The sequence below is a fragment of the Vicia villosa genome, linkage group LG1 (genome assembly GCF_029867415.1).
Source record: "Vicia villosa cultivar HV-30 ecotype Madison, WI linkage group LG1, Vvil1.0, whole genome shotgun sequence".
NCBI lineage: Eukaryota > Viridiplantae > Streptophyta > Magnoliopsida > Fabales > Fabaceae > Vicia > Vicia villosa.
In genome coordinates this window covers 35,401,331-35,412,097 of record NC_081180.1, presented here as the reverse complement: position 1 = coordinate 35,412,097, position 10,767 = coordinate 35,401,331, and the positions used below count along the sequence as shown (strand labels likewise).

At 33.6% G+C, this 10,767-nt stretch overlaps 2 long non-coding RNA genes across 2 annotated transcripts; both read left to right on the top strand.

Annotated features, from left to right (window-relative positions):
* The first annotated feature begins 366 nt into the window (after positions 1-366).
* On the top strand, positions 367-5,517 carry LOC131633975 (uncharacterized). The gene is made up of 3 exons (XR_009293452.1): positions 367-618; positions 2,043-3,997; positions 5,264-5,517. It is a non-coding gene; the product is annotated as an uncharacterized LOC131633975 (long non-coding RNA).
* Positions 5,518-5,784: 267 nt separating this feature from the next.
* LOC131604225 (uncharacterized) lies at positions 5,785-9,217 on the top strand. Its single transcript, XR_009284621.1, has 5 exons — positions 5,785-6,342; positions 6,909-6,978; positions 7,123-7,557; positions 8,116-8,264; positions 8,725-9,217. It is a non-coding gene; the product is annotated as an uncharacterized LOC131604225 (long non-coding RNA).
* The last annotated feature ends 1,550 nt before the right edge of the window (positions 9,218-10,767 follow it).

Here is a 10,767-nt window from a genome sequence, read left to right as displayed (position 1 = left end):
AATCCTTATCCATATTAGCCAAAGCCTTTGTATTACTATTGTCCTACAAACGTTGCAGCCAGTTTTAAAAAATTCAAATGTAACTAAACTATAACTTTTTCATCACTACCAATCATGCAAACTACCCTCTGTACCAGCACTTTTTCTTTTGCTCATATCACTTCTCACTTTCTGCTCCAAGCAGAACTAGGGCTGTTCAAAAAAACCATTGAACTAAATCGAACTGCTGAATCGAACCGAACTGAAGTTAAATAAACTGAACCATTATTAATGGTTAGTGAACCGAACTTATATTTTGTTAATGGTTCTTAAACCGAACCGATAAACAATTAACCACACCAAAACTATTCTTGAACCGTACCATAACTTTAATTTCTAAATTTTAACTTCTAATACATTTAGTTTCTCTGTGTCCAACTTCAACCGTGAAAAATTGGAAGAACTGAAAAATGGCTAATAACCCTAAATCCCCAAATTGATGAAGAACTCTAAACCTTCAAATTGGTGAAGATTCCAAACCCTCAAATCCAGAATTGAAGTTCACTTTAATAATCTAAGCCCACTCTCACACAATTAAAGGTTCAGAATCGAAGGGTAGGAACTCAATCAAAATTGAAGGTATCAAAATCATACTGTTTATCATTCAACTTGTCTCATCTTCATTTTTCATGTTATACTTGCTTCATCTTCATTTTTCATGTTATGAAGAACCCATATTCAATAATGGGTCACAAACCCAATGTTTGGCTCACTGTTACCAACTTGTTTTTCAAATAAGTAACTTGTCTTTGACTTTTTTTGAATTGGGTATGTTCATTTGTATCTGTAAATTTTGCTTGAGTTTTTAATGGTTAGTGTATCATACACTGTGTATGCATCATTTATGAGTGAGGAGAATGTGTGGTCTGAGAAAGGAAATGGGGAAGTTTAAGGGATTGCTATTCTGTCCATCTTTATGCATTATCATTTGTTATGTGTTTTGGTGTTTTACTGTTTAGCACTATTGTGAGGGGAAAGTCATGGGCGCATAAGATTAAGGGATTAACATTGGCTTTTTGGTTGATCATCGTTGAGGTTTGCATGGTTATTGTTCATTAGTGTTAATTTTCGTATTAATCATGATTTAGATTTGTAATTAGATTGGTATGTGAAAGCCTAATCAAAAGGAAACATTGGTGTTCATATAATCATATTGTTCTGTAGAGATAGATAGTATAGAGAACTTTGTTGAATTGTAATTGAGGTTGAGCCCATATCTTAAAAGGAAACATTGGTGTTCATATTCTTAATGAAGCTCAAATACAGATTTTTGTGTGTGATTGAGTCTATTTTACATAAATTTGAATTATGTGAACCACACTTTATAATGTAAAATTAAATTTACAGATGATATATATGAACAGAGCAAGCTACATATAGTCTTTTAGTTTAGAAAAATACGAAAAAAATGGTAGTTGAACCAAAAACTCTGTAGTCCTGTAGGATGAAACAAATATTCAGCATTTATGCTTTCATTTGAAGCTCAAACATGTCACATATAGGGTCTGGTAGCAAAAACTTTGGCATTCATGCATCTTCGAATGCAGCACTCAAAATATTCACATGACTGCTTATGATACTTATTATTCAGAAGCCCTTTGTCTGGATTACATTTCTTTGCATTGAAATATAGTCGTTCATTTTGGTAGAATCTTCACCTTCTCTGCAAATACAGAACATGTCATTGATTATATTGTGGCTTAAGATGTGAATCTCACATAATGTGTATGTTTAGTCCAAACTCCAAAGTGTTGCAATTTAAACATGTCAATGGCAATATAAACATATCATGTCACAGATACTTTCTGGATGAGTTAAAGTTTAGCAAAATCACTATGGTACCTAGCTTGAAGGTTCATGTAAAATCTTAACACAGCCACACGCTTTAAATTTTTTGCCTCTATACAATTGCTACTGCTGTTATAATGAAATGCTTAGACACCCTTTTTGTTGCACAAATTATTTTATTTAATTTCTAATTATTCTATTGATTTTTTTATTAGATGGCAGAGAATATAGAGAATACAATTTTTACAACCTCGGTTGGCCTTCATGAAGAAACTACGTTGCCACCACATCCCAATAAAAAAAAGCGCCAATTACGATCTGATATGTGGAACCACTTCACCATAGTGGAAGGTGACGAGAAAAAAGCTAAATGTCAATACCGTGGAGTCTTAATTAAATATAGTAATGAAACAAGTGGTATGAGGACTCATCTAGGTAGATGTACTGTTTATGATAATGATAAAACTCAACCAAACAAAAGGAGAAAAACCACTTCAGAAGGGAAATTAGTTTGTTCGCCAAGCTATTCTAAATTTGATCAAGAGGAATGTCGAGCGCTACTTGTGAAAACATTTGTGTGTGCCGAGCTTCCATTTCGTTTTGTGGAGAATAAAGTGTTTAGAAAGCTATTGATCACCTTGCAGCCTCGATTTTCTATCCCATCACGGTCTACATTGAGGCGTGATATTTGGGTGCTCTACCTTGAAGAAAAGGAGAAATTGAAAAAATTCTTGTCAAATTGTGGAAGAGTTTGTTTGAGTACTGACACTTGGACTTCGACTCAAAACTTAAGTTACATGAGTTTGACCGTGCATTTTGTGGATAGTGAGTGGAAGATGCATAAGAAAATCATCAACTTTTGTCAAATCACGGGGCACTCAGGTCACATGATTGGGAAATATATTGATGATTACTTAAGAAGTTGGGGGTTGAGTCAAATCTTGACCATAACGGTTGACAATGCATCGGCAAACACATGTATGATTAAGTATTTAAGCATAAGGATGGGTCTTGGAGTAATCTTGTTTTGAATGGGGAATTTGTCCACATGCGTTGTTGTATGCATATCTTGAATTTAATCGTAAAATCGGGATTGAAGGAGGATAAAAGTTGCATAAAAAAAATTCGTCATGCAGTTAAATATGTCAAATCTTCTCCTAGCAGACTAGCCAAATTTATGGAATATGCAGTGAAGGAAAAAGTTGCATACAAAGTGTTGTTATCCTTGATGTTGAAACCAAATGGAATTCAACTTATTTAATGTTGAAGGCTGCTTTACAATATCAAAAAGCTTTTGACTTGCTCTATGCACGAGATAAACATTTCGCGAAGAAATGGACAAAACAAATGGGGAGTTAAGAAAGAGGATTGGACATATGTTTCATCAGTGCTTCCCTTACTTGAGATGTTTTACAAATCTACAAATCGCTTGTCTGGATCATTATATGTCACTAGTGCTTCAAATATGGCAGAGGTATTCTCCATTGGAAAAGGGACCAATAAGTATTTAGAGAGTGATAATGAGTACATAAAAAACTACGACGGAGAAGATGAAACATAAACTCAACAAGTATTAGGGAAATCATGACACAATAAACATCTTACTGTTGATTTCTTTTGTTCTTGATTTAAGGGTGAAATTGTCTATTGCTGAATTTTATATTAGTCCACTGGAAAGGTTGATGATTTAAAAAAAAATTGAAGTCTTCTCTTTCAGAACTTTATGCTCAATATCGAGGTGTTGATGACTCTCAAACTAGCCAACTAGACACACCACTGAATGAGGATGATGATGATAATATTTTTTGTCACTACAGTCAAGAAACTGGACATAAGTATGATCTTAAGAGTGAAATTGAATCATATATACAAGAAGCACGGGTATCATACAACAAAGGAGCTGAATTTGACATATTGGGATGGTGGAAAGCCAACTTAACTCGATATCCTGTTTTGGCAAGCATAGCTCGAGAAATGTTGGCCATTCCCGCCTCTACAGTAGCTTCAGAGTCAGCTTTCAGCACTGGCGGGAGGGTTGTTAGTGATTATCGCACTTGTCTAACGTCTAAAATGGTGGAAGCGCTTGTTTGCACGCAAGACTGGTTGAAAGGAAAATCAATCTCTTTATTTTCTGAGGAGGACCTTGATGAGATCCATCAAATTGAGCAAGGTAAATTTATTTTCTAACCTTTCTTTTTATTTATAATTTTCCAACTTATTGAAGATGAGATGTGTTTTCTACTTTGTGCAAATGATGATTTGAAGTTATATTTAGATTGTGCTATATATTTTGTAGTATGATGTTTTCTATTTTAACTAAACATAGATTACTTTGGTTAATTTCTAAAACACTTGAAGTCGATTTTACTTGGCTATTGTTCTTTCTCAGTCTGCAATTTGAGAGGAAGTTACAATAGGATGAATGTGAGATAAAGCTTAACCTGTTAAATGAAAGGTTGAACAGTTCATTCGGCTTTTTTCTAAATCAACTTAATTTTGTGGTTATATTCCTTTTTTTAAATCAACATTTTATGCTACTGCTGTCGTAGTACAGATTTGCAAGTTACATCAGTGCACTGTTATCAGAATCGCTATCAGAATCGTAAAATCCATGGATTTTGCGATTCTGCTCACCCTAAACGATCTGAATCGTGAGTAGAATCCTAATTCAGAGCGAAATCCCAATAAAATCGTAGAATCGCAGCAAAATCCGCGATTTGGTATGGATTCCACTGATTTTGGGCTTTTTTGTGGGTAATTTTAGAATGGGTAAAGGCGACCCGTTTCAGTTTTATGACCCGATTTTAACCCTTTTTAATTTAAAAAGAGGTAAACCCTATTTTATAATATTTATTTGCCGTACGCTTCAGCTTCTACATCAACCATTTTTGACTGCTCTGGGCTAATAATTGTTTCTAATATGGCCTATGGCTAACAAGTTAATCTGGAAAATATATATATATATATATATATATATATATATATATATATATATATATATACTATTATGAGTTGAATCCATCGATTTTGGTTGCGATTTTCGATTATGCGATCTTGATTTCTCTTTTCGATTCAACAAAACGATTTGAGTAGAATCCATCGATTTTGGTTGCGATTTTTGATTATGCGATCTTGATTTCCCCTTTCGATTCAAAGTAAAATCTCGATTCTGATAACCTTGCATCAGTGTCCTTTTTGGGTTTGAAATGGAATTGACAATTGAGTTTATTAGTTTATAAAATTGTATTACTTAATCTATTTGGATTGGATTTCTACTGCAAGATTAACATTCATCAGGTTATATTATTATGCCATAAATCACTTGTTTTTCTGTAACATGTTATATTCAGATTTTTTAAAGTTTATGATTGAATTATGCATCTGTTAATTTGTCATTTTGTATTTTGGATTAATTTGTCAAGATTTTGTTTTGTAGAGATAACGTCCCCGGCGTCGGTTAATCTTGATGATGATGAAGATTTTGCAAGTTAAAAGAGTTTCGAAACACCGGTTTAATTTTAGTTGCTTTTGGTTTAAGAAATGGTTCGATTGAATTTTGAGTGAAAGTTGTAATTAGATATTAGGATTGACTTATTCGAGCTTATCTACTAATATAAGTTTTGTGACACTGTTTGGGAGATTTTATCAAAACAACTTATCACATTTCTTATAAGTTTTTTTTAGCTTATTTTTATAAATTCTTCCAGATAGCTTATGAGAACAACTTATAACACATATAAAAACCATTTAAATGTTTTTTATTTTTTTTGCTAAACATGGCTTATACAAGCATATTCATAAGTGCTTATTTTTATAAGCACTTGTGTTATAAGCTGTAAAAGCTGTTTATCCAAAAAGCCATAAATATCATAAAAATTGACTAATTTATGATTTTTTGAATGAGTTTTGCAATTTTGAATTAATTTGGATTTTGATTATGAATGTAGCTAAACAAAATTTAAATTAAAAATTATGTCAAATAGTATATTAAAAAAGTTTATAAAAAAATGCTAAAAATAAATATAAATAGATTTTTATTAAAAGAAAATCAAAACTAAGTATAATGGTTCGGTTTAGAAAAATTGTCTTTTAATAGTTTGGTACGGTTCGGAATTCCGAACTGTTATGCGAAACCAAAACTTTTGGTTCAGTTCGGTTCTAAGAAAATTAAAATGGTTCGGTACGGTTCGGATGCCTTTATATAACGGTTCGGTTCAGTTTTCAGACAGAACTGAACCATGAACAACCCTAAGCAGAACTAATCTTTTCTCCTACGGTTCGGATGCCTTTATATAACGGTTCAGTTTTCAGACAGAACCGAACCATGAACAGCCCTAAGCAGAACTAATCTTTTCTCCTATCACTTCTCACTTGCCTTTTCCCTCTTCATCTCTTCTGTCTCAAACGTAAACCCTGCCCGGGATAGGAATGAAATTGTTTTCTGGATCTACACTTGGATATGATGCCTTGTTGGTAGCTTATGGTTTAAAATCGTTTTTTGTTCTAAAGCTTCAGGTTTTTCCCAATTTGTTTTTAGGGTTTTTGTTGCAAGCTTTTAGATCTGACTGGTTGATAAAGAAGTCATTTTTAAGAAAAATGTGATTACTTTTAGATGATGCTTTGGAATGACATGTTTTAATTTTAGGGTTTTGGTTACAAACTTTAACATCTTCCTGGTTGATTAAGAACTAATTTTTTTTGAAAAATCTACTTATTTTAAGATAATGCTTTGGAATGCGAAATTTAAATTTTAGGGTTTTTGTTATTAACTTTTAGATCTTACTGGTTGATAAAGAAGTATTTTTTTGAAAAATCTGGTTACTTTAAGATTTTTCTAATAAAGAAATAATTTTTCTGAAAAATCTGGATATTATAAGGCTTTGTATAAACCTATATTAATAGGTTTTTTCAATGTACAGTATGAATGGCCTATATTATGTTGTATTTTTTTAATTTAAATTTGAAAACGAATATGGCTATGAAGAAAAAATTTTGAACAAAAAGAGGTCTTACAAACATGGTATATACTTATGGAGTTCCCTATAATTAGTATAACTTATATTTTTCTGAATATGTTGCAGATTGTGGCTTTACTGGCAGATGCATTAATTGAAATGCAAGAACAAGTTTTGGCTGGCAAAGATGAGATAGGTTAGTGAGTATTGATGCGCACTAAGTATACACTGATTAATGAACTTAATGCATATAAATTATGTGCTAAGTATACACTACACTAATGAACTCACTTTATAAAGTTGCAATTTCATGCTTTTTGGGTCCAATTATTTGTTCCAGGAACTATGTAGATGGTTTTGTGAGGTCTATGAACCAAAACAAATATCGCAAAAAATTCTAAATCCGCAAGTGTGGCCACTAATGCACTTCAAACCTGAAGAAAACTAAAACATTGTGTAAAGAGACTGAAGGAAAGAAATCAACAACACAAAAAGAAGATTAATGAGAAGCGGAAGAATGGAAAAGTTAACTCTGGCTTGCATAATATCATCCATGAACAAGAAACTGAATCTAAAAATGAGTGTGAACAAGTTCCATCGAATACACGAATTACCATTTGTGTTCATAAATCTATTCAAATCTCCGAAGTTACTGCAACTGATGATTTAATTCCCTTAGAAGTTCATGTTGATGCATAGTCAATTGCTGAACCAATGTGGAGGTATCAATTTTTCTGGCCCATTTGTCCAGTTTTTTCATCAACTGCTACACCAGGTATTTGACAAAACACCTATTTCTTCATCTACTGCGCGTAATATCGAATACATGCAACTAAATATTCAATGGCTATATGGCACAAAACTATTGAGCCACTTGCTTTCTGCTGCTGTTTTCCAATTCCTTTTTACCTGAGTTGTTAAAAGTGTAGATTCTTCAGAGCTTTGTATCGGTAGTTTTCCCATTCATTTGCCGGAACAATATTGTATTTGTTTTTTTTCAATAACATATTGATTTCTTTCACAATCAATGTCATTCTCCCATTGTTGGATTGTGACCATTTCCGATCTTCATGAAAAAGGGGCTATCTAAATGGATGTTGTTTTATTATACATAATGCTTACTATTTATTCCACAGTTTTCTTTTACATTTTATTGGATGTCTGTACCCACATGTTTATAGTCACGATTTCAGGGCTCACTGAGTTGGTTTCTATGAATCTTTCAAATTCCCGCATTACCTCTGCTGGACTGCAGCATTTAAAAACGCTTAAAAACTTGAGATATCTGAGATTAGAGTCCTGATATTAGGGCTCTTTTGTTTTCTTCTTGCAGCCAGCTTCTTGCTTTTGGGGTCAGCTTTGGTTGCGTCTCTCTTAATTGTGTTTGGGGCTCTTTTGTCCTGGTTCTCTATGAAACGACAACATGGTATTATAGTTATGGTGGACCAGCAGTATTACTCGACGTTTTAGGCTCACAGCGAGGTGTAGTTTTTATATACCATTGCCATTAAAATGCTTATAATGTATTCTTTTACCACTACATTTATGGATCTTTCCATATTATGTTATGATGTATTCAAGATCCTGTTTTGGTTTTTGTTACCAAGTTTTTGTATTTGACATATTTATGCATATTTCCATAAGTTACACTATGATATCGATTGATACGATGTTGTGGTGGTAGCAGTTTAGGATTGTCGTAATCCATGGGTTTGGCTAAGCTTTTCATTTTCTGTGTCGGCTCATCTCCGCCTAATTGACATATTTGTGCATCCGATTAGTGTTGAATAGTTTAAAGATATTTGGGTTTTTCTATTAATGTTTAGTATCGTCTTCTTGGTTTATGTTATTTTACACCGTGTGGTTTGGTTTATGTGCTAGCAGATTCTTTTTTTGCTGTCTCACTTGGGTGTTGTGGTATTTGCTTAACTTGGTTTCATAGGTGTGCGGTTGAAGGAAATTGTGAAGTCGACTGTAATTCGCGCGGGTTACATGTCATGTGTTGCACTTATGAAGAGTAGTAGGCTTTGGTTTTATGCAAATGGCATTACAATATCGATTGAATTCGGAGAGGCATCGTATCAGTTTAGGCATTCTTACATCCCTTCTACATGACAATGTTTTTAGCCACATCAGTTTAATCTTTTCGGGAGTATTTGGAATTTTCTATGTGGGCTTCAGGTGCTATGAGCTGAATCATTTGTTCTGCTTTTGCTCCAACTGCATTTTGGTTCTGTCTTGGACTGTCGCGGTATCTGGTTTGGTGCTGGTGGTGTTTAGTTGATGTTTACAGCTTTGCTTACTTTGTGATATTTGATATGGTTATGGTTTGATTGTGTTTTCGGGTGGTTATTAGTGCTATATTTCGTACTGGTTCTGGTTTTGAATTCGTACTTGTTCTGCTTTATTAATGGTGATGCAAGCATTCGGTCAAATTCCAACTATTAAACATGGAGATTTAAAGCTCTTTGGTAAGTGGAGAGTGGAAAATTAATCCAAAATAAGCCATTGGTAGGACATATGTGCCACTGTTTATCAAATAGGCCACATATTTTGTGTTAGTATTTTGTTTGTGCTCGAATAATGTTGATTTTGGTTTATTTTAAGAAAGTTGATTGGTATAAAATATAGTTAGGCTTCCTACATGAAAAATTGATGCATCGTGTTTAAAATTAAGTTTAGATACACTTTTGGCTTATATTTTGCTCTAGAGGTTAGCAGCAGCCAAATTTGCTGTAAGATTTATATTATGATAGTATTTCATGCCAACAATAGGATGGTTGAAGATTTGATTTCATTTTTAGACTTTATTTCAACATAAAAATGATATAATGAATACCATCAAAATTTAGCTCATTGGGAACAAAATAGGATGCATAGTAAAGGTGGACAAAAATACGTTAAAGCAGGAAAGGGGGGAGTATGCACGTATGTGTGTTGAAGTGGATCTTGCAAAACCTTTGCTTGCTATGTTTATGATTAAAGGGAATAAATATAACATAGAGTATGAAAGTCTTCACATGTTGTGTACAAGCTGTGGGAAATATGGTCACTATAAAGAAGAATGTCCGGAAAAATCCATAACCAATGATACAAGGAATGCAACAAGTGGTGAAAACAGGCAGAGTAATCAAGGAGGTAAGGAGTTGATGGGAAGTGGAGTAGAGGGTCCGTGGATGGTGGTGCAAAAACTGAGGCGGGTCAGGAAAGGGGTGGAGAGAGACATTACGGTGGCTGCCGGCGGAGGGCGCATGGGTCCGGTGAGAGTTAATGGGAATGGAGGTAAATCAGGATCCAGATTAATGGCACTTAATGAAGACATTATGGAAAATGGGATTTCCATTTCTGAAAAGGAAAGAGGAATAACTTTTCTAGTGAATGGGAATAATAATAATAATAATAATAATAATAATAATAATAATAATAATAATAATAATAATAATAATAATAATAATAATAATAATAATAATAATAATAATAAGGAGGGAGACATCGTGGGTGAAAATAATGATGGAAAGAATCCAAAGCATTTATTGAATAAAGTGGTGGGCCAAGGCGGACATCATTATGATGAAGCAAATATTGGTGTTGAAATACATGGTGGGGGAATTGGAAGTCAATTGAAGGAAGTTGGGACTAGTGGAGATACAAGTGCTGACTTGTTGTAAAGCACAAGGAGAGAGAAAAATAACAAATTAAAACATAGCCATGCAACCAATAAGGAGAGGAGTACAAAACATGTTAAATTGGGTGCACGTATTACTGGGAACTTCAAAGGGAAATTGATTAGTAAACCAAATGGGAAGAATACAATAGAAGAAAATAAATTGGCAAGCTTGTTTCAAAATCATATAAAAAATTTGGGAGAGGGAAGAGGACGTAGGTCAGAGATGGGTGATTGTGTCATTAAGGATGGTGGTATGGATAGAGGACCGCAAGATGTAGTGGATCCTAAGACAGTTGAACCACCTGATCTTCAGGTTTT